The sequence below is a fragment of the Sinohyriopsis cumingii genome, chromosome 1 (genome assembly GCF_028554795.1).
Source record: "Sinohyriopsis cumingii isolate HCF-2022 chromosome 1, ASM2855479v2, whole genome shotgun sequence".
Classification (NCBI taxonomy): domain Eukaryota; kingdom Metazoa; phylum Mollusca; class Bivalvia; order Unionida; family Unionidae; genus Sinohyriopsis; species Sinohyriopsis cumingii.
Window position 1 is genome coordinate 142,136,374 of NC_142961.1, and position 24,490 is coordinate 142,160,863.

Sequence of the window (24,490 nt, forward strand, 5' to 3'; positions counted from 1 at the left end):
ATAATTGACAATTCATGTAAGGAATTTGTCAAAATCTACATAGATGGATCGAAATCAAAAGACCCAGACAGAAATTCTGCAGGCCTAACAATCCCGGAATTAGATAAGGAATAGAGAAATAGACTCTAATTGTTCTATATACACAGCAGAATCCTGAGCCATTTTTGAAGCAATAAAATTGGCAAACAACCAAAAACTCCACAAAAAGCTAATAATTCGCGACTCAGAGTTTTAAAATCAATAGAAACCGGAAATTCAAAGGGGCGAGAAAACCTCCTAAAAGAAACAAAGTTTCTTCTTAAAAACATGATGAAACAAGATCAGATTGTATAATTCATGTTGGTGCTATCCTATATTAACATATCCTGTAATGATGAAGCCGACTTGGCGACAAAAACCAAACTTAATGACCCAAACCCAACCCTTATTGAGTACAGCATCCCAGAGATATACAGCATGATATCCAAAACAATAACATCAAAATGGCAAACTGAGTGGGATTCATGCCCCAAAGGTCGTACGCTGTAGTCAATACAAAAAAAAAAAAAACTGTAAGTCGTAAAACCAAAGCCCCAATAACAATCAACAAGCACAATCAACGAGTCATAAATAGGATCAAAACTGGCAAAATTTTGCTAGCAGGCAGTATGGGGAAATACATTCAGCTTAATAAAGAAAGAGGAACCAATTGACAATATTTATTCAATATTTGCCCTAGATACATAATACCAAGGGAAAAACTAATCAGTTCTCTTAAGAACATTGGCTTTCCCTATTCCTACCCTGAATTTGTATACCAGAACAACCCAAACCCAAAGCTAACTAACGAATTCATACTAATTTTCCTCAAAGAGATAGATAAAATTGGAAAAATCTAATGCTATCTCAGTAAGCAATGCAGTATGATATCTCAGTAAGCAATGCAATAAGCAATAAGTAAATAAGCAATGCAATATAACTACTGATCCCATCCTTATACACTTATTTTATACAATTTAGCTACACTTATCAACCTCAACACCTCCATGTTCGTTTCAATAACAACTCAAAATTGAATTTAAAAAATTCCACCCAAAACGAATCATTTAACTGATGCCGCTCCCATACAGGCGGCTATGAATTTACTAGAAGCCTTTATGAATTTTTGTCGGAGTGGGGAAATGGGTGCGGAGGTGGCATACGGTATATCACCCAAGTAGGTGTGGTCCAGCCTGTGCGTGGGCCGATGCTACAACTACACCTATTACCCACTACGACACTGCAGGCGGCGTCAAAAGTATGATTCGTTAAGCAATGCAACACAACTGCAGGTATCCAAAAGTGGTCAGCAGCCAATCCATCCCAAAGTACAACTACTAACAATTCCTTCCATCTTTCTCCTACATCTCGTGATATAGTGGATCACCAAAACATAAGCAACCAGAACTTGCTCGTTAAACTTAGTTATTATAAAGTGGCTTAAGTCCCAGCCATCAGGACCAGCTGGACAATACGGCAACGATTTGGCGAACTAATCTACTAAGTATAGCGTAAGACCCCAAATTTGCTTTATGGGGTGGCTAAAAATCCAAAGCCATCAGGCCCAGACGCACAATATGGCAACTAAACTAGTTAATTAAGATATAGGACCTCAAAATTTAGATTTATAAGGTGGCTAAACCCAGCCATCAAGTCCTCCGCACAATGCGGCAAACGTTAAAGTTTAAGTAAGTTTCCCTAATTTTTAACTTATTAAATAAATTCCCTAAACAGCATCTTAGGCAGATCCACTATGCCATCTCTACCACTACAAACAGCACGAATAATGTTTTTCAAAATTATAAATACGGCAAGACGACACCATTTATCATTCGGAAAAATGGGAGCTAAAAAGAAATGATCCCGGATGTATGGAGCCTTCCTCATATACAGTCCGGACCTCCTTTCCTCCGCCGGACATATCGTACCAAAGTGAGTGCGTGTAGGTCTACTCCCACTCACCACACGTCCCGTGGGACGACAATGTCTCGAAAACGGACAAATCAATTTGCACACGGTGTGTGAATTAAAGCGCTGGGGGAAGGGGCACTATTCCATCTCCCTCGAAAAAATCAATCAGCCCCTTGTTGGGGCATTAAACGGTCGCGCATGGCCTAGTGGGCGAATGCGACCTAAATCCAACAAACGAACGAACGTGCAGTCTGGCTATCCATTGTTGACTCGTCCTATGTTGAAGATGTGTTCAAGAATAACCATGCTGACCGAAGCATATGTGAATTTACATCGTGTCAGGCAAAAGCTGATACCCAAGCCTGATGAAATAGAAAATGTCAGGATGTTGAAAGTAGCCCAAAACCTGCTAGAAGAGGTCTTCAGAGATGAAATCAAGAAAGAACAAGAAGAATGGACGGAGAAGTACAGATTTCTGAAGCAGAGAGAGCAGCAGCAGCAGCAACAGTCACAAGCGCCAGATAGAGGTTTTGTCGACTGCCGTGTGGTCACGAAAGAGTTCTTCTCTTTTCAGAAGAAGCAGACATTATGCTGTGGGAAAGCCTGCCGCCAGACGGGGACGCAATCTTAGACGAATACTAATCAAATTACCAAAATTTGTATTTGTAGTTAAAAAATAGAAGTGTGTCTATAAACACTTCGTTTCTCTGTTTTATGTCAAAAGATGGAAGTATGCCTATAAACACTTCGTTTCCCTGTCTTGTCAGATAGTGTGCATGTGTTTGTAAGTAAAAAAAAGTGAACGTGAGTGTTTCTTTTAGGTCCGCGCGTTCCATGTTATGGATAGTGGAGTGGTACTGTAAGTTTTGGTGTAAGGGGATGTTTTCCTTCACGTCCGCATTTCAAATATATAAAGCGAAGCGATCGTCAGTCTGGTTTCCCATCGTTGACAAATCAACTGCAAAGATGTGAAGAATAGCTAAATTATTTTAGCTTCAGATGCACCTGGAGTATGCCATGGACCTACTAGATCAGCTGGCTATGGAGGCGATCCAGGAGGAAGCCAGAATAGAAGAGAAGGAGGAAAGGAAAAAAGAAGAAAGAGAAGGAAGAAAGAATCCTGCCTCACCTCACGCTAAGGCCTGTCTGAGGTCTAGCCTGAGGTGAGGACACATACACGGCCAGTACCAGCACCACAACTAGTAACAGCACCATATCCACTACCAGCACCACAGCCTCTACCACCAGTACACTTACAGATGGTTCCCCATACTGAAAACTGGGAGGAGGAGATAGGGAGACCTCATCATCATCCTCGGGTCTGGAGGCGTAGAAGAAAGAGGGAACAAGTCTTCACTATCCCTGAAAGCCAAGACTGGGAGAGTGAAGCCAGTCAACCTCCATCTGCGCTACCAGCCACACGATTAAATTGGAAGCAGGACTGGAGTCGACGATGTGTCTGTGATGACAGGCCTGGGAGGTGCCATCATTAATTGGGTGCATCTGAAGTTTTAAAAAAAACCAGCCCTTTTCATGGCAAACCAGATCTCTAGAAAAGAGATATCATTCAAGTTGCCAATTTGTGTAAGTGTGGAGTAGTGTGACTATAAATACTAACTCCTTTACTGAGTGTGTGTGTGCGTGTGTGTGTTTACCCTCGTACGTTTTATGTTTTTGTGTTTATGTGTGTTTGTGTGCTTTCGTACGTTTGTGTGTGTTTTATCTTAACAAAAAAGCCCTTGTCCCTACACTATGTGGATAGTATATGATGGGATTTGCCTTCCGTTCTGTGTTGATAGTAGGTATTGTTTTTTCCGTCCCTTCTGTGTTGATAGCATATATCTGGTTTTTTTTTACCCTCCTCTGTTGATAGTAGATACTGGAATTATTTTCTTCCTTTTCTGTGTTGATAGTATACATTATGTGAAGTTATTGTAAATGATGTTTTCCTTCACGTCCGTGCTTGAAGAATATAAAGCATAGCGTTCGTCATTCGTGACATTCAACATTGAATAATCAGCCATGGCAAGCAATATCATGGACAAAATGAAGAAGTTGCAGGATGTCATGGACAATTTGGGAATAATAGAAGAGATGAAAATTAATAATTTGAGAAAGTCAAAGGAAATATTAAGGGAGATAATGAAAAAAGAAAAGGAGAAGAAGGAAGAAATAGAAGACAAGCAGTTAATGAGAACCTGGAATGATAAAATAGAAAAGGAAGAGGAGAATGAGAAGAGGAGAAGAAAAAGAAGACATCGGCTATGACAAAACTGAGAAGATGGTGGAGAAGTAGAAGGGAGGAGAGAAAATAAAAGGTGAAAAAGAAGACGTTACCCAAAGGTCCTTTTCAGGGCCACACCATTGCCTCGAAAAGATTTACTCTCTTGACCTATTGTACCCTATTTTATGTTCGTGAGGTATGTCTCTATATCAGTACTGCGCAGAAGTTCGTTCCCGCCCCGTCAAGCGTCCTAGCTTTTTTCTCCGTTTGGCCCGATTGAGGTCAGCCCCTTGCCACATTGTTGCCAATGTCCAGTACCGTGACGTCACCCCACCTGTTCCATTCCTATTGTCCCTATACTGGCCCAACCTATGTTCAACTTTCACTTGTCCCGCTATAGGCCCACCCATGTTAAATTTCCCATGTTAGACTCCCATTATGTCCCGATAGTACATACACCCTATTTTAACATTAAGTCCTATATGTCCCTATTGTGCCCCACATTATTACTAACAGATAACGACACCACGTTCGATGTCATAACGAATGTAAAACAAATACGTTATGATCGAATCATCCGAAAGTATTTCAGTTATTTTCTTTTCATTATTTTGTGGCATGTAAATGAAATAATCAGTATTTTCGCCGTATGCAAAACTAAATAATCTTTATAAAAAAATATGTAAAAGAAACATTTCTAGCCACCTATGAATGCATGGACACAGTGGAATTTAATCCCCGAAAAGGTTGGACATTTATAAGACAACTGGTCAAACAGAACTCCAACTCCATCGTTCACCGTCTACTTTCAAACACGTTAATGAACCTAAACTAAAATTTTGTAAGATTAAATAAGATATTCTTGCTTAAAATTAACTGCTGTAACTACTTTTTCTGCCATAAAATAATGATGTAAACAGGAATACATTTAACTGAGAGGAGCTGTGATTTCTAAACTTTAGCATACAGTCCTAGTCAGCGGAAAAGTCTGAAAATCTTTGCATTATAGTCACCACGAAAGTAGTTGTTTACCCTTAATTTTAAAGGCAAAATATATGTATGATCTTGGTGCCCCCCCCCCTCTCTCTCTCTAGGGTCATCAACAGGAATATCGTGGGTGTGTGTGTGTGCAAACAAGCAGGCAATGGGTGTGGGGTGGAAGCCCTGGTGGAGGCCCAGTGGGGAGAGAAACCCCAACATTTTTAAACGTTTTCTGGGCATAACTTTATCCATGTAACTATTTTTTATATATAAAAAACATAAACTTATTCATGAAAATTTTCCAGTTGTTCTGCACTCCTATTGTCAGGCAGGGGATGGGGAATAAGGGTGACGCTAGCTTAGCCGCGCTTGGATTCGCGCCTACTCTCTTCGTGCATGTGAACACACGCTTGTGATTTTCAAAAATTAATTTATAGGCTATTATTACAAGACAGGCGATGATAGACATTGCAAGTGATGATCAGTACGATAAAGGCTTATGTTTGTATTGACTTCTTATGTACATATGTGGGTTGTTATATAGATAGGTAGGTAGTTATGCAGAAAACGTAGGTGGGTATGTGGATATGTTAAACATGGTGGATATAACATGTTATATATAAAGTCTTTGCAACTTGTAATCTACCCATTAGGTTTATTCATGAGTATTTCCATATTCAATTTGTTCTCAAGTTTTATATCTTAGTTACTCAAAGCTTATTGTATTCGCATCTTTCCCGTAAGTCATACCCAAGCGATTTCCTGTCCAGCTACCAATCAGTAGAATTTCTGTTTTCCCGAGATTAACGTTCGATGATGAGGCTCTCGCAAAGTTTTCAAATTCTTTTTCCAAATGTTTCAAGGAAAACCCGTCTCATATGAAGTTCGTGCAATCATCTGCTTGTCGTTTCAGTTCACGTACCAGATTTGGCATCTTTATACCTCTTTATTTTTCTTCTTATTAATTTTGATGCTACTACTATAGCAAGCATTGATAGTGATAAACCTTATCTCAGATATCTCAGATTTCAGATTTCGTACGGATTTTGAGTTTTGTAATTTCATTGTGATTGTTATTCACTATGTCTCAATATGTTTTTATTCTAGTATGAATAAGATATTCAAAGGCACACACACATTCACACATTTAATAATGGAAGGATTTGATTTCTCTTTAGTTTGACAGTCGTTTGAGTAGTGAAAGAATTAGATCTTGGTAACAATAAAGAAATAACCGGAATACAGAATCACAAATTCTAAAACTAACTTGACTTTGGTTTGTAAAAGATAACAAATGTCTGTGATTAAATGAGTGGTTGATCTTCTATCCATTCTGTTCTCTCCTTTTCACTCCATGTCAGATAACTTATAAGTATGTGTGAGCACTCTTACCCGTTCATGAGTGAGTGTTTGTCGTTCCAAAAGACGTGATTGATAAGTACTGACAACGACCACGGTGTGCTTAATGGTAGATAACTGGGTGATGGATATCAGAATACCGGGTACTGGTTAGCACACGAGTGGATGTTCAACACTCCAAAAGAGAGTGTTGGATTGTAAATGTGGGACACTGGTCATCCCAAAGGGAGTGCTGGATAGTAAATGTGGTAGTAATGGATAGTGCATTGTTGGGTATTAGTCACTTCAAACGGAGCGTTTGCATACTATATGTTGGTGTAATAGATAGTGCTTATTTAGTGCGTGCGTGCGTGCGTGCGTGATTGTGTGTGTGTGTGTGTGTGCGTGCGTGCGTGCGTGTGTGTGTGTGTGTGTGTGTGTGTGTGATGGGTGCTACATGACGGGGGTAGTAGCTAATTGGGTACTGTCACTCCAAAAGGTGTATTGGATAGTAAATATTGTATACTGGTCACCCCAAACAACGTGCTGGAGAGCAAATGTGGATGTAAATGGTAGTATATTATTGGGCGTTAGTCACTCCAAATTGCGCGTTTTGGTAGGCTATATGGTTGCAATATATAAAAAGTACGTGCATTTGTGTTGGTGTGGGTATGTGATAATGGACGGTACATGACTGAGTAATGGTTAGTAGATTACTGGGTACTGGTCTCTCCAAACAACGTGCTAGATATTAAATGTTTGATAATGGTCACTCCAAACGGCGTCTTGGATAGTAAATATGGGCTATCTGCCACCTAAAAGGCTTGTTAGATAGTAGATGCGGGTTTCGGATAGTAAATGTGTGTGTGTGTGTGTGTGTGTGTGTGTGTGTGTGTGTTTGCATGGGTCGGGTAATAGATAGTACATCACTGTGTGTGTTGGGGGCTTTGTGTGGGAGTAATGACTAGTACATGACTGGGTAATGTTAAATTCAATTTTGAGACAGGAGTATACCCAGTTGATAATTTCTAAAGATTTATTAGTTCATGTTTATTCTCGGTAAATGACCTCACTATATATAATGCCCATCGATGTCCAAAAAAGGCGTTCTATTAAATGGTCTGCAGCTTCACCTGGAGCACGCTGGACGCCTGCAGTTTCCTAGGTAAATGACCCTTAGATAAACATGTTGGAGAAGGAAAACATTTCTACTCATGTTCAAAGAGCGTTCTGTAAAATTTAAACATTCTTGGGGTACTCTCCGACTGATATGAATTTTGACTTGGTTGACGTTTGCGGATGAAATAATTTATTTAGTTATATCCAACAATTTTAAGTGGTTTCATCGGTTTAAAGATGATCGCGGTTCCACGGAAAATGACCCACGTCCTGTACGATTTGTGCGGGGAAGTGGTTGTTGTGAATAGGTCAATTGATGAAGATCCCCGATACTCACTGGAATATATTTCTATTATCTCAGGCAAGTGAATATGAAATGGCATTCAATAAATGGATTATCAGACGTAGACTATGTGTAGACTATGTGTAGAGGTGCAAGGGGAATATTTTGAAAGGATACAACATCGTACTGTTCACTAATTAAGGGCTGTTGGTAATACGAATTGGCCTAACAGGTGGGTGGATGTGGTATAGTCAAATATCACGTATAGTACGGAATGAGTTTAAAGTTAAATGTTTTTAACTTTTAAAAGTGTCATTTAAATGTTCAAGATCAATCAGTTTTACTGAAAATGTATTTATATGAGCTAAGATAGGCAATTTAATATTGTATTTTACGCGCAACAGATCACGGCATTGAGAAAGTACAGAGCTATTGAGTTGTAATTAACTTGTTGCATGACCACTAATCAAGATGCAACTAATGTTACATTTTTCAGATACAATGGGCTTTGTATACAATGCACTTGGCAAACATAACGAGAGCACCATCTTACTTTTATTTTTATTTTAAAAAAACAATTAGGAAATTTGAAATAATTTTGCGTCATCATGAGAAAAATGGGGACTTAATAAGGGGGTGGGGGAGAGATCAAATAAGAAAGCAACATGTTTTGAAATTTGGTTCGGGTTCAGAATTATATTTCATACTGCCAGTCTTTCAGAGATCTATTTATAAGAAGAGGAAATGCATGCCAATGTTTTTAAAATAGAAAATCATTAAACACTTATGAAGAACAGTTGTTTGAACACAATTCGATTTGCTGAATTTTTCCTGAAAACTTAGTGCGAACACCATTCTGATCAAATCGTCTTCATCTTTTCCTTATTTACCGTCTCACTTCATATTCACTTTTCCATTTTTTCTTTCTCTCTTTCCTCTATGTTTCAAGATCGAGTAAGCATTAATAGCATTAGACAACCAGACATCATGGAGATGGAAGTAAAGATAAAAGATCTAGAGGACCCATGCATAAAAACACGAGTTTCCTGTGTTGTATAATAAAATGATGCATAGAAGTGATAATTTGTCAATGTCAACTTACGATTTATTTATTTGAATATGGAGATAACTCTTCAGCTAAATTTACGTAACACAATAGAGTTACTTCCCTTGTAACATAAATGAAATGCACCAGTCGTATTAATTTCATATAAACTATGTTACTGTCATGTTAGCATAAATTATACCAATGAAAACAAAAATACTTGGATATAGTATTCCCAGATGTTTCCTGAATACCGAAGCAGTCATATCTTTCAGCTGATGGACACGGTCTTGCACAGAGTACGTACGAATTGACTAAATGCTGCATATAACAGTTGAATCTCGATAGTCAGAATCTTATCAAACCAAATTTTCGCTCTATCCAAACCAACGCGTATCTGTTAAAAATACTGATTTGATTATCCGATCTTCCGTTTATTCGCATATAATGTCGAATGGTTCAGATAAATGAAACTTTAACTCAGTAACGGCCTTAGCAAATGCGGGACCCGATTAGGAACATTGTATAGGAGCCCTCTGTGAGCATGGCATTTGGAAATAAACTTTTAAACAAGTTTTATATATAATGAACCTAAAATTTTCTTCCGTCGCTTTAATACATTTTCTACAGATATATTTTTAAACGTTACTAAGGTGCTGGACCCAGACCAAATCGGTCCAATCGGCCTAAGGATGAACCTGTTTTTACTGCGTTTTTATGATGAGATCGATACACTGTTTTTACGATACTGCACATATATGATGAGATTAATACACTGTTTTAGTGCATATATATGATGAGATTGATACACTGTTTTACTGCATATATATATGAGGAGATCGATACAATGTTTTACTGCGTGTATATGATGAGATCGATACATTGTTTTTACTGCATATATATGATGAGATTGATACACTGTTTTACTGCATATATGTATGAGGAGATCGATACACTGTTTTACTGCGTATATATGATGAGATCGATACACTGTTTTACTTCATATATGTATGAGGAGATCGATACACTGTTTTACTGCATATATGCATGAGGAGATCGATACACTGTTTTACTGGATATATATGATGAGATTGATACACTTATATATATATATATATATATATATATATATATATATATATATATATATATATATATATATATATATATATATATATATGAGATCGGTGCACTGTTTTACTGCGTATTTATGATGAGATTGATACACTATTTTTCTCTTGCCATATTTATACATATATGACTATCTTCGAACAACAAACAGCATAGACCCGGATGTGCGATGGTACTGTGTGCAGGCAGATAAGAATCAACCCCGTTTGACTGAAAATGTTAATAGAACGAACAGTGTAGAAACTGATCTACCAGTTTATAAATTGACGTAAAGCTAGATCTTTGCTGTTCACAGTGTAACTATCATATACGTACTAATATGGTATTCGCTCTATGAAAGTGTCAGTCCAACTCACTGATTGCCTATATTATATACGTACGATTAAGCTATAAGTTCTATGAGAGTATCAGTCTAACTCTCGGATTACGAACATTATGTACGTACTAATTCACTCTGTAAAAGTGTCAGCCCAAATCACGAATTATATACATTATTATATACGTGATATTCACTATCTAAGAGTGTCAGTCCCTCTCCCGGTTTTGAGACATTTAGTGTGAGTTGCTGAAGACGAAAAGATCCAAATCATATGAAAACTAAACTTCAAATGTAGTCTTAGTCCATAAAAAAAGCGGAATAAAACCACCAAGAAGACTGGAATGAAAAGTAACAACTGATTCATTTAATAATAATAATAATAATAATAATAATAATAATAATAATAATAATAATAATAACATATAAATAATAAAAATGAGACATACCTTGAGAATAATGAGAAAAATATGATTAATAATTAGGATGATGATATTGGTATTGTAGTTTGTTTTTATTATAATAATGAGAAAAATATGATTAATAATTAGGATGATGATATTGGTATTGTAGTTTGTTTTTATTATAATAATGAGAAAAATATGATTAATAATTAGGATGATGATATTGGTATTGTAGTTTGTTTTTATTATAATAATGAGAAAAATATGATTAATAATTAGGATGATGATATTGGTATTGTAGTTTGTTTTTATTATAATAGTAGCATAAGTATTTGTTTACAATGTCAGTCATCATTATCGTCATCTTAATGACGGCAAGGACGGCGATGATGATTATAACGACAATTTCAACTATACATTCGATATTTTAAAACGTCATTCGTCCTCAAATCCCAGCAAAGATTTATTCACTTCATTGATGGGGTCAAAATTAGTAAATAATAGGTAATTAATGAATGAGCAATTAATAACTACCTAATGAGTAATTATTTTTTATTTCAAATTTGTTTACTTCAGCATAAGAGCAAATATAAATAATTACTTTTGTTCCTTTTGTCAAGAATATACATTGAGAACATCCTCGTCTCTTTCCGATGTGAGTCGAATGAAGGAGACTCGGAGGTAACCGTAGTGTTTGGGGAAGTATTGGGCGGACGAATTCCAGTTAGATATGCCAAGAGCAGTCTTATAAGATGATAGGTGATGAAAATAACAATCGACAACATTTCTACAATCCAGTACATAAGCATTTAAATTGTAATGTTACTCCGTTACTAGATAATTTAAAAGTTTGAAAAAAATTTGAAGAAATATATGGCTTCACTTGTCTGCAGCTGTTGCCTGCGTTGCTGTTAGAGAAGGCATGTCAACTACTGTATTCATTGTGACGTTATGTAGTTATTATGATGTAATAACAAGCCACTGGCTTGAGGGCAGCTTAAAATGGGCATTATTTACTGGGGGGGGGGGTTGGACAAAAGAAGCAATGGAATAAGAAGTTTAAAGTTTAGAGATTATAATCTTAGCATAATTACCCCATCAGACAGCATATTACCAGGCATAGTACTTCAGGAGAAAATATAATCCCTCGTACAGGTACTTCAGCAGAGAGCACATTCCCAGGTTGAGATAATTCAACAGAGAGTATATTCTCAAGTAGACGTACTTAGGCAGAGGGTTTCATTCCGAGGTTGAGGAACTTCAGCAAAGATTATGTTCCAGGTAGAGGTACTTCAGAAGAGAGAATAGTATCAGGTAGAGGGATATACTAATGCAGAGGGTTTCATTCCAAGGTTGAGGCACTTCAGCAGAAAGTATATTCCCATGCAGAGGTACTTCAGCAGAGATTGTATTCCCATGCAGAGGTACTTCAGCAGAGATTATATTCCCATGCAGAGGTACTTCAGCAGAGATTGTATTCCCATGCAGAGGTACTTCAGCAGAGATTATATTCCCATGCAGAGGTACTTCAGCAGAGATTATATTCCCATGCAGAGGTACTTCAGCAGAGATTATATTCCCATGCAGAGGTAATTCAGCAGAGATTGTATTCCCATGCAGAGGTACTTCAGCAGAGATTATATTCCCATGCAGAGGTAATTCAGCAGAGATTATATTCCCATGCAGAGGTAATTCAGCAGAGATTGTATTCCCATGCAGAGGTAATTCAGCAGAGATTATATTCCCATGCAGAGGTAATTCAGCAGAGATTATATTCCCATGCAGAGGTACTTCAGCAGAGAATACATTCATGCATGTAACTTCAGCAAAGATTACATTCCCATGTTGACACACTACAGCAGGAACTACATTCCCAGGCTGAGGTTTATTGGCAGAGAATATATATTCCCAAGTAGAGATACTCCAGGGAGTATATATTCCCAGGTAAAGTGGGGGCGGGGGGCGAATGGCCAAATAATCTAAGGCGCTCGTCTTTATATACCTGCGACGATTTCACCTCTGTCTACGTGTGTTCAAATCTCGGGTTCGTCCTAAGTGAGTAGTAGATGAGCGAGCTTGGCAGTAGCTTTCCGCGGGTCGGTGGTTCTTCCCAGGGTTGTTCCTCCACCAAGTACTCTAGAGCCATGTGTATCCTATCGTGTGCTGAAAAATAGCTGTAAACCCAGAAAACAACAAACGACCCAGAGAGTATATTCCCAGTAAGAGATACTTCAGTAGCAACATAATATATATATATATATATATATATATATATATATATATATATATATATATATATATATATATATATATATATATATATATATATATATATATATATATATATATATATATATATATATATATATATATATTCTAAAAGTCTATTCAGATTAAGTTTCAGTTTTCACGTTTTCACTAAATTTCACTTTTGTTCTTAGGCTGGAATGATTGTTAATAAAAAGTACATGTTCTAAAATATTTTCTTAGATGTTATACCGTATCTACCATTTATTTTGTTATTTTTTATTTACTTATTTATTTATCTATTTATTTATTTATTTATTATTATTATTATTATTATTATTATTATTATTATACAGCTACCATGACAAATGAAGGCTATGCAAAATGTTGCGGTCGTTCATATTTAGGCGAGTCATTTAGTGAGACAGAATTTTTCGCGGATTCACAGAGATCATACATGCGACTATGACGCCTCTCATCAAACCCAAAATAATACCAGGTATCCGAGAGGGCTTGCATCATTTAATTTTATTGCAAGCATCATACATTTACTGTAATCTATATGGGGATTTGGGAATTTGCATTAATACATGATCCTTTTCCTATTAACATGATGCAGAAAATTTAAGAATATGATCAGTTCGTCGTCCCTAGGCCTGAGATCCAGTTTCGTGCCTGTGGTGCACGGCAAATCATGATATAGTTCAATGCTGTTTTTTTTTTTTTCGCGTTACGAGATCTACATATAGGTTTTGAAAGGCAAGGAAGATGTTACGGTAACCGAAAATTGTGGTAGTGCTGGACAAAAATAGTCAAAAATGCATGTTGCCCGGCCGGCCAAGGCCACATATTGTACCGACTACAAATGGGCGTTTTTAGCGTAAAAGAAATAGATAATTTGCAAGTATACCAATCAGGGATGGTGTTTCATGGAACAAAACATGTGCGCTTGGCTTAAACTAAGGTGTAAAGCAGTATGTGAGAGAAACCTTTTGAATGAGTATCGTGGCATACAAATGGAACATAAAGACTATCCATGCTAGAATTGCGGTACTGGAACATGGATCGATTGTAGGATATGGATCGGTTATAGGATATGTTCTATCCATTCTAAAATGAGATACTGGAACATGTATCGATTACACTGGTCAACAGTGAAATCATTACTGACTTGAAAAGGCCCTAATCTGTAGTATTTTGGTGTGCCGAACACGAATATAACCGTGAAAAATTTGTATTGGCTCTCGTTTTGAAGATATTCATATACCTCATTTTCTATGTTTCACTGTGTAAATTTCTCCAGTAGGACTGCAGCAACATCCGGAATAATGATGTAACATTGCATAATACCATCATGCTCACATCATCCACAGTTGATTGCATCATTTTCTGATGCAATGCAATACTAATGCCATGCGGCTGCTGAAGTAAGTTGACGTCAGCAGTGTACTATACATGTGTAGGCCTATTATACTAATGCCAGGCGGCTGCTGAAGCTGACGTAAGCAGTGTACTATATAAAGCCCAATCAGATAGGTTCAGCATTTAAAATATTTTAGACGTTGTGCGAGACAGTTCAAGCTACTGTTACATAAAACTTATTATTTTATCCATTTACGTACAATAAAGAACAGTAATGCCTCGAAAGTGTGTTAATACCGCGGACAATTTTTGCTATATTTGTGGGGAAGTGACATTTGCCAACCAGAAGAAAAGTATCAATTCTCAAGTGAAGAAGGCATATCATCTTTACTTCGGATGCAAGGTTGGTGACCAAGACAAGCCTTGGGCTCCGCATATATGCTGTGCTACATGTACAACACAGCTTTCACAGTGGTTGAATTGCAAAAGGTCATCAATGCCGTTTGCAGTCCCAATGGTGTGGAGAGAGCCAAGCAACCACCTAAATGACTGTTACTTCTGCTTGGTTCCTCCTCTTTCCGGCGGAATAACGAAGCGAAAGAAGTCGAGAATAGTCTACCCAAACATTCCGTCTGCATTGAGACCAGTTCCACATGGTGAGGGACTTCCTATTCCAGAACCTCCAGCAGAATATTCTCTTGATTCATCTGACGAAGACAAAGGTGAGTCGACCTGTTCTTCTCCTGGTCCATCAGCATGCAGTGATCCAGATTTTCACTGTGGTGCATCATCAACCCCACACAGAATAACACAGGAAGAACTAAATGACCTGATTCGTGATTTGGACTTATCAAAGAACAAGGCAGAATTGCTAGGATCAAGACTCCAACAATGGAATCTTCTAGAAGAAGATGTCACAATTACTGCATATCGAAAGCGCCACCAGCAATTGGAGCCTTTCTTCAGAAAGGAAAGTAATCTGATATTCTGTTCCGATATTGAGGGCCTCATGAATGCTTTAAAAATCACTCATGACCCACAAGAATGGAGACTATTTGTGGACTCTTCGAAACTGAGTCTCAAGGCTGTGCTTTTGCACAATGGAAACATTCTTCCATCTATTCCAGTAGTGTATGCTGTCCACATGAAAGAGACATACGATAACTTAAGGCAGCTACTGAATTCCATTGAGTATAACAAGTACAGCTGGCACCTCTGTGGTGATTTGAAGGTAGTTGCCCTTTTAATGGGACTGCAGCAAGGATATACAAAATACATGTGTTTCTTATGCGAGTGGGATAGCCGAGCAAGGGAAATGCACTACATGAGGAAGGAATGGACTCACAGGCAGAATGTAGCCATTGGAGAGAAGAATATCCAACACCCAGCTCTGGTTGAGGCTCAGAAAATCTTGCTACCACCCCTTCACATCAAACTAGGTTTGATGAAGAACTTCGTGAAAGCCATTGACCGGACTTTGCCAGCATTCCGATACCTGCATGAAAAATTCCCTCGACTCAGCGAAGCAAAGATTAAAGAGGGAGTTTTTGTGGGTCCTCAGATTCGAGAGCTTTTCAAAGATGACCGGTTCAACAACTTGCTGGAAGGTGACGCGAAACAAGCATGGAATGCTTTTCGCCTAGTTTCTACAAACTTCCTCGGAAATGTTAGGGCAGAAAACTATAAGGAACTAGTAGAAGACATGTTGATGAAGTATAAGAAACTTGGCTGCAATATGTCTCTAAAGATTCACTTCCTTCATTCCCATTTGGATTTCTTTCCTAGCAACTGTGGTATTGTTAGTGATGAACACGGCGAACGTTTTCATCAAGATATCGCAACAATGGAACAAAGATACCAGGGAAAATGGTCCACTACAATGCTGGCTGACTACTGCTGGACACTCCTCAGAGATGCTCCCGAACAGCTGTACAAGAGACAGGCGAAGAAATCTAAGATGTAGTCAATGACTTGATTTTTTATAGGTAGGCTATTACAGTTGACCTTTTACTATTGGAATGCATTTCGTTATGTAAACATTAATTTCTTGCAGATTACAAAAAAACTAGAGCCAATTTTGCAATTTGACTGTCATATTCGTGTTCAGCACATAAAAATTGATAAGAATTGACTAATTTTATTTCAGTAACATGACTTTTGTAAAAATTTGTTGTCCAGTGTTATAAGATATGTTCTATCAATACTAGAATTGTGATACTGGAACATGGATCGATTGTAGGATGTATTATATTAACACTAGAATTACGATACTAGAACATGGATCGATTGTAGGGTGTATTATATTAATACAAGAATTGTGATACTGGAGCATAAATCGATTATAGGATATGTTCGAGGTGTGTTGGACCAAATGTGGCAAAAGACTTGAGGAGGCTGGAAAACAATGCAAGAAAGCATTTTAATAAAGTCTGATGTAAAATTCGAAGCAAGACAACAAAAAAAAAACATTTAGAGAATATGTCTATATTGTATCTATACTAACATTTATTTAGAAAATTAGGGTGTCAGCGGGATATGCTATATTGTGTCTATATTAACATTTATTTAGAAAATTAGGGTGTCAGCGTAATATGCTTTATATAGGATACTGGAGCTACATTTACATCCATTGAGAGAACAAATGTCAGTGTGATAAGCTTAATATAGCATATTTTGCCTATATGCATCCATTGAGAGAATAGGCGTCAGTGTGATAAGCTTAATATAGCATATTTTGCCTGTATGCATCCATTGAGAGAATAGGCGTCAGTGTGATAAACATAATACAGAAGCATGTCTACTATCAGACGTTTAAACGAGTTGATTCGCAGAGGGAAAATGCCCCAACTGAATATGATGACGAGATTCACGCACCACTGGCAAGGACTGGTCAGCCATTTTCACCTCGCGTGACTTTGTCAAAACAACAAACGGTTCTAAATGAACTTGATAAGTCTAAGGTCCATCACCGTTCCCTCTCTTGAGTAGCAGCAGCGCCATTTACCTAGGTCGCAGTTACCATTATAAGAATCCCAATGTAAGCATTATTATATACCCCTCTACTTGACCTACGTCGCAGTTACCATTATAATAATCCCAATGTAAGCATTATTATATACCCCTCTACTTGACCTAGGTCGCAGTTACCATTATAATAATCCCAATGTAAACATTATTATATACCCCTCTACTTGCCCTAGGTCGCAGTTACCATTATAATAATCCCAATGTAAACATTATTATACACCCCTCTACTTGACCTAGGTCGCAGTTACCATTATAAGAATCCCAATGTAAGCATTATTATATACCCCTCTACTTGACCTAGGTCGCAGTTACCATTATAAGAATCCCAATGTAAGCATTAGTATATACCCCTCTACTTGCCCTAGGTCGCAGTTACCATTATAAGAATCCCAATGTAAACATTATTATATACCCCTCTACTTGACCTAGGTCGCAGTTACCATTATAAGAATCCCAATGTAAACATTATTATATACCCCTCTACTTGACCTAGGTCGCAGTTACCATTATAAGAATCCCAATGTAAACATTATTATACACCCCTCTACTTGCCCTAGGTCGCAGTTACCATTATAAGAATCCCAATGTAAACATTATTATATACCCCTCTACTTGACCTAGGTCGCAGTTACCATTATAAGAATCCCAATGTAAGCATTAGTATATACCCCTCTACTTGACCTAGGTCGCAGTTACCATTATAAGAATCCCAATGTAAACATTATTATATACCCCTCTACTTGACCTAGGTCGCAGTTACCATTATAAGAATCCCAATGTAAACATTATTATACACCCCTCTACTTGCCCTAGGTCGCAGTTACCATTATAAGAATCCCAATGTAAGCATTAGTATATACCCCTCTACTTGACCTAGGTCGCAGTTACCATTATAAGAATCCCAATGTAAACATTGTTATATACCCCTCTACTTGACCTAGGTCGCAGTTACCATTATAAGAATCCCAATGTAAACATTGTTATATACACCTCTACTTGACCTAGGTCGCAGTTACCATTATAAGAATCCCAATGTAAGCATTAGTATATACCCCTCTACTTGACCTAGGTCGCAGTTACCATTATAAGAATACCAATGTAAGCATTAGTATATACCCCTCTACTTGACCTAGGTCGCAGTTACCATTATAAGAATCCCAATGTAAGCATTAGTATATACCCCTCTACTTGACCTAGGTCGCAGTTACCATTATAAGAATCCCAATGTAAACATTATTATATACCCCTCTACTTGACCTAGGTCGCAGTTACCATTATAAGAATCCCAATGTAAACATTATTATATACCCCTCTACTTGACCTAGGTCGCAGTTACCATTATAAGAATCCCAATGTAAACATTATTATACACCCCTCTACTTGACCTAGGTCGCAGTTACCGTTATAATAATCCCAATGTAAACATTATTATATACCCCTCTACTTGACCTAGGTCGCAGTTACCATTATAAGAATCCCAATGTAAACATTATTATATACCCCTCTACTTGACCTAGGTCGCAGTTACCATTATAATAATCCCAATGTAAACATTATTATACACCCCTCTACTTGACCTAGGTCGCAGTTACCATTATAAGAATCCCAATGTAAACATTATTATATACCCCTCTACTTGACCTAGGTCGCAGTTACCATTATAATAATCCCAATGTAAACATTATTATACACCCCTCTACTTGACCTAGGTCGCAGTTACCATTATAAGAATCCCAATGTAAGCATTATTATATACCCCTCTACTTGACCTAGGTCGCAGTTACCATTATAAGAATCCCAATGTAAACATTATTATATACCCCTCTACTTGACCTAGGTCGCAGTTACCATTATAATAATCCCAATGCAAACATTATTATACACCCCTCCACTTGACCTAGGTCGCCGTTACCATTATAATAATCCCAATGTAAACATTATTATATACCCCTCTACTTGACCTAGGTCGCAGTTACCATTATAAGAATCCCAATGTAAGCATTATTATATACCCCTCTACTTGACCTAGGTCGCAGTTACCGTTATAATAATCCCAAAGTAACCATTATTATACACCCCTCTACTTGACCTAGGTCGCAGTTACCATTATAATAATCCCAATGCAAACATTATTATACACCCCTCCACTTGACCTAGGTCGCAGTTACCATTATAAGAATCCCAATGTAAACATTATTATATACCCCTCTACTTGACCTAGGTCGCAGTTACCGTTATAATAATCCCAAAGTAACCATTATTATACACCCCTCTACTTGACCTAGGTCTCAGTTACCATTATAATAATCCCAATGTAAACATTATTATGTATTCGTCTACTTGACCTAGGTCGCAGTTATCATTATAATAATCCTAATGTAAACATTATTATATACCCCTCTACTTGACCTAGGTCGCAGTTACCGTTATAAGAATCCCAATGTAAACATTATTATATACCCCTCTACTTGACCTAGGTCGCAGTTACCATTATAAGAATCCCAATGTAAACATTATTATGCACCACTCTACTTGACCTAGGTCGCAGTTACCATTTTCTGCAAATATTGTCTATTAAAAGAAAAGTTCCATTCTGAAAGTTTCTAAAGTCAGAATTAAGACTGTATCTTTAACTAAAATTGAAGTAAACGCGTTTACTATTAATAATGGTCTGAATATTTAATCCATTCTCATACAGAAATATTAGCTATGTATTATGTTATTCACTGGTAAAGTACATCATTAACTTGGTTTTGAACAAAGGTCAAGTACAAAATACAGATGCACATAATATACAGCAATTCAGAAAAGCCGACAAGCAATACAAATTAAATATACATAACACCTCCCCTCATAAAGAAAAAGAAGAATTTATACAATAAACATATACATTTGATTAAGATAAAGTTTTATGAATGAAATAAAACACACAAGAAGCAATACAATTCTTCTGTACAGGTGAGAGTGCATTGATGTGGCTTATATCAATACTGTGTTTCTGCAATATCAAACTCTACATTAATAATCTCTGCTCCTTGTTTTTCATCTTGCCAATGAAAGTAATGGGGTTGTGATCACTGAATACAATAATCCAAGAAGGACCTGAACTAATATAAACTTCAAGGTGTTGAAAAGCCAATATCCAAGTCAAATATTCCTTTTGTGGAATAATTTCTCTGGTACTTATTTAATAGTTTAGAATAATAGTACACTGGGTTATCTACACTATTTTTATTTTCTTGAATCAATATTTCACCAACCCCAACATCACTTGCATGAAAATACATTTTAAATGATTAACTAAAAGTTGGAACTGAAAGAACTGGTGCACTCTTAAGTATGGTCTTAAACTTGTATCGAAATCGTCCTGACCAATGAAACTTCGTTTTCGTAATCAACAATGGTCAGATGTTCAGCAATTATGGAACAATTGGACCAAAATTTCCGATAATATCAAATCATACCCAAAACTCGCATCAGTTGTTTTTTTTTAATGATGCATACAGGAAATTCAGAGAGAGCATTGACCTTTTCTTCTATAGATTTAACTTGACCGTGCCCCACGATATGTCCTAAAAATGTAAAGAAGATTCTCTCCGTCTTCCATTAATTTATGCCGCAGCGCGAGAGCAAACTTGTTTACAGCAGTAAAAAGAGACATAAGTACGATGTATAAATGGCGAATAGCTTGCATATCTCATTTGCGAGCTGTATCGTGTTCGTGGTCACACTATCAAGCGGCTTGGCATTCATCAGATTTTTTCCGTTAGTAGTGAATAGGGTTACCGTAGGGACTATAGGCATACCATTAAAAACACCCTTGGGTCAATATAAGGACAATGTAAATTTAACATGGGAAAAATGGCTGGGTCTCTATGGGGACAAGGGGAATTGAACATGGGAATAGAGTGTGGGTCTGTCTAGGGACAAGGGGAATTGAACATGGGATTTTTAAAAAAAAAAAAAAATAAATAGGGCTAGGCAATTGAAAGTCTATCTCTTTTCGAGAGATTGGAGTGGCCCTGAAAAGGGCCTTTGGGTTTCTTCTTCTTCTTCTATCTCCTTAACTTCTTTATCCATCCCCTTATTTTTTCCATCATTCCTTTCTTCTTCTTCTTTTCTGTTTCCGGTATCCAGTCCGGGTGACCCATGACTTCTGTTGGATTTTCATCCAGTTAGCGTTTAGTTTCTCTAGTTCTTCCTTTTTCTTTCTATTTTCTTCTTCTTTTCTATCTTTTGCCCGCCTGTCCTTTATTTTCTCCACTTCTTCATCTATCACCTTTCTCATCTTTTCTTCCCCTTTTTTCAATTGTTCAACACTCCTTTTGACAAAGGGCCACTCTGACCTTTTTTCTATCTCTTCCAAGAACCTTCTTACTTCTTTTACCTTCTCCATGGCCTCTTTTATTGTCCCCACTCTGACATGAGGGGGATTTATCAGCCCTCTCAATCTCTTCACTTCTTCTTCAATTAATTCCTCTATCATCTCCCTGGCTAATTTTAGTTCGTTCAAGTAGTGCAGACTTGTTCTTAACCTCCAATCTCTTTCAATCCTTTCAACTCCATATTCACCATCCACCATCCAAAAATAAACATGCCTTAAATCATTAAACAGTTGGGACACTTCCATCTTCGTTTTCTATTCCTTAGAATGGTGCGAACAACGAACTTTGTGGGTTCTTATAGTTAAAGTGCGGACGTGAAGGAAAACATCCCCTAAAACAAAATTGATATTACCTAGATCATCACTTAAAACACGCGGACGTGAAGGCAAACATCCCCTACTTTTCTCATTTCATATTATCTACTATCCACATTCTCTAACCAGCAATAAACTAACCCAAAATCTACCATCCACACGCAAAGCATTATAATCAAATCCCAATAATCTACTATCCACATTAACCTATGCTAGCGCTTATAAACACACAATCATATACATTAACTTATACAAGAGAAAAAAAGAGTCAGTGTTTATATTCACACTACTCTACATACACACATTGGCAAATGGATTACTATTTCTTTTCTAAAGGTTTGGGTAGCCCTGAAAAGGGCTGTTTTTTGAACTCCATGGCACCTGGTTAATGATGGCACCTTCCAGGCCTGGCACCACACACACATCTCCTACTCCAATCTCCTTTCACTCTTTCTGGGGGGAGAGCAGAGGCGGAATGACTGGCTTCAGAATCCCAGTCTTGTGTCTCTGGGATTCTGAAATTTCCTTCTTGTGGCTGTGGTACAGCCATTCCTCTCTCCTTTTCCTCCTCTTCTTTTTTTCTTCTCTCCTCCTCTTCTTTCTTTCTCTCTCCTCCTCTTTCATCCTTCCCTCTAAAACAAAATTTATATTGCTTAGATTATGACCAAACAACGCGCGGACCTAAAAGAAACACTCACTTTTTTATACTACCCATCACTATTCTAAAAAATTTCATTAAACAAATAATATACTATCCACATACTCAAAACAGTCAAATGAAATCCAAATTCTACTATTCCCACACTTCTAACAGCAAAAAATATGATCATTATCTACTATCCACACAAACGTACGTGAGTGCTTGCAAACACAAACACATACAATCACACTAGAAAAGAGTTAGTGTTTATATTCACACTACTCTACATACACACATTGGCAAATCGATTGTTATTTCTTTTCTAGAGTATTGGGTAGCCCTGAAAAGGGCTGGGTTTTTTTGCTTGTGTGAAGTTGAAGCTAGGGCGATCTTCTAGTTTCTAAGAATGCGACGTCCTCTGATGATAGACTTTCTGACGATAGGTCTGCTTCTTCGGAAAGAGAAGAAGAACTCTTTGGTGTCGATACGACAATCGACAAAGCCTCTGCCAGGTTCAGGTTCCTGCTGCTGCTGCTATTGTTGCTGTTACTGCTCTCTGTTGTTTCTGAAGTCTGTACTTCTCTGTCCATTCTTCTTTCTCCCTGTTCACTTCTTCTCTGAAGAGCTCTTCTATCAGGTCTTCAGTGACTTTTAAGATTCTCACATTCTCTATCTCTTCTGGCTTCGGTATCAGACTGTGTCTGACCCTATGCAAATTCACGTAGGCTTCGTTTAGCTTAGCTAGTTTGGAGCACATCTTCGTAGAAGGATGAGTCGACAATGGATGGTTAGACTGGAGGCTACCCCGGCTTTAAAGTCAAAGCGCGGACGTGAAGGAAAACATCCCTCCACGGTTTTCGAGCCACAACGTTCAATGAGTGTCATGAGAAGGATAGTAAGAAGTCAAAGAGCATGAATCAAGATTCCTATAGCCAAACAAAAGACAAAGGCATTTTTTTTCAAAACACAACATTTTTTATTCAAAATCACTTAACGCTAACAAACAACTATAACATTTTTAACAATAATCCAACAATATAACATCAAACATTTTTTTTCAAATCACAAACATTTTTTTCAATTAACACTCTACTTTAAACAGGGTTGACAACGTTGTGAATGAAATTGTGATTTCCACTGTTGGAAGTCATTAGGCCATTGATGGACACTACGTTTCCTAGTTTGAGACAAAAGATAAGCATAATGGTCACAAAACCATTGATCTACTTTCACATCGTTTCTAGAAGAAGAACGAGGATCAAAATGAGTCACTAAATGTTCTAAGGAATAGCCCAGACTGTGATGATGCAGAAAATACACACAATATTGTCCACACACCAAGGAATCTGTGCCTTGTAATTTCACATTATTGAATCGGGTGGTCTGAGCATTTCTTCTCATAAAGTCAATGATCTCGTCTTCCAAAGGGGGCAATCAGTACGAATCGAAATATTCCACACATCCTTCTTGAGGAAAGTAGACGGCTATCCAGTGGGTTCCTGGGAGATGACTGTCGACCGTGTTGATCACATAAGCTAGATGGTCTTGAGGTTTGCGATGAGGGAGTTCATCTTTAGCACAGACGACAGGATTCCAAAGAAGCCGTGTACGAACTGTGGTTCAAAAGGTAATAAAGTTCCCAGGTATCCACTGATTTGTGTGTTTTTCTTTTTCTTCACAGGTAATAATAAGTCATCAATTCAATCCTGACTTTTTGCTTGAAAATGTTTGACAAATAACCGTTT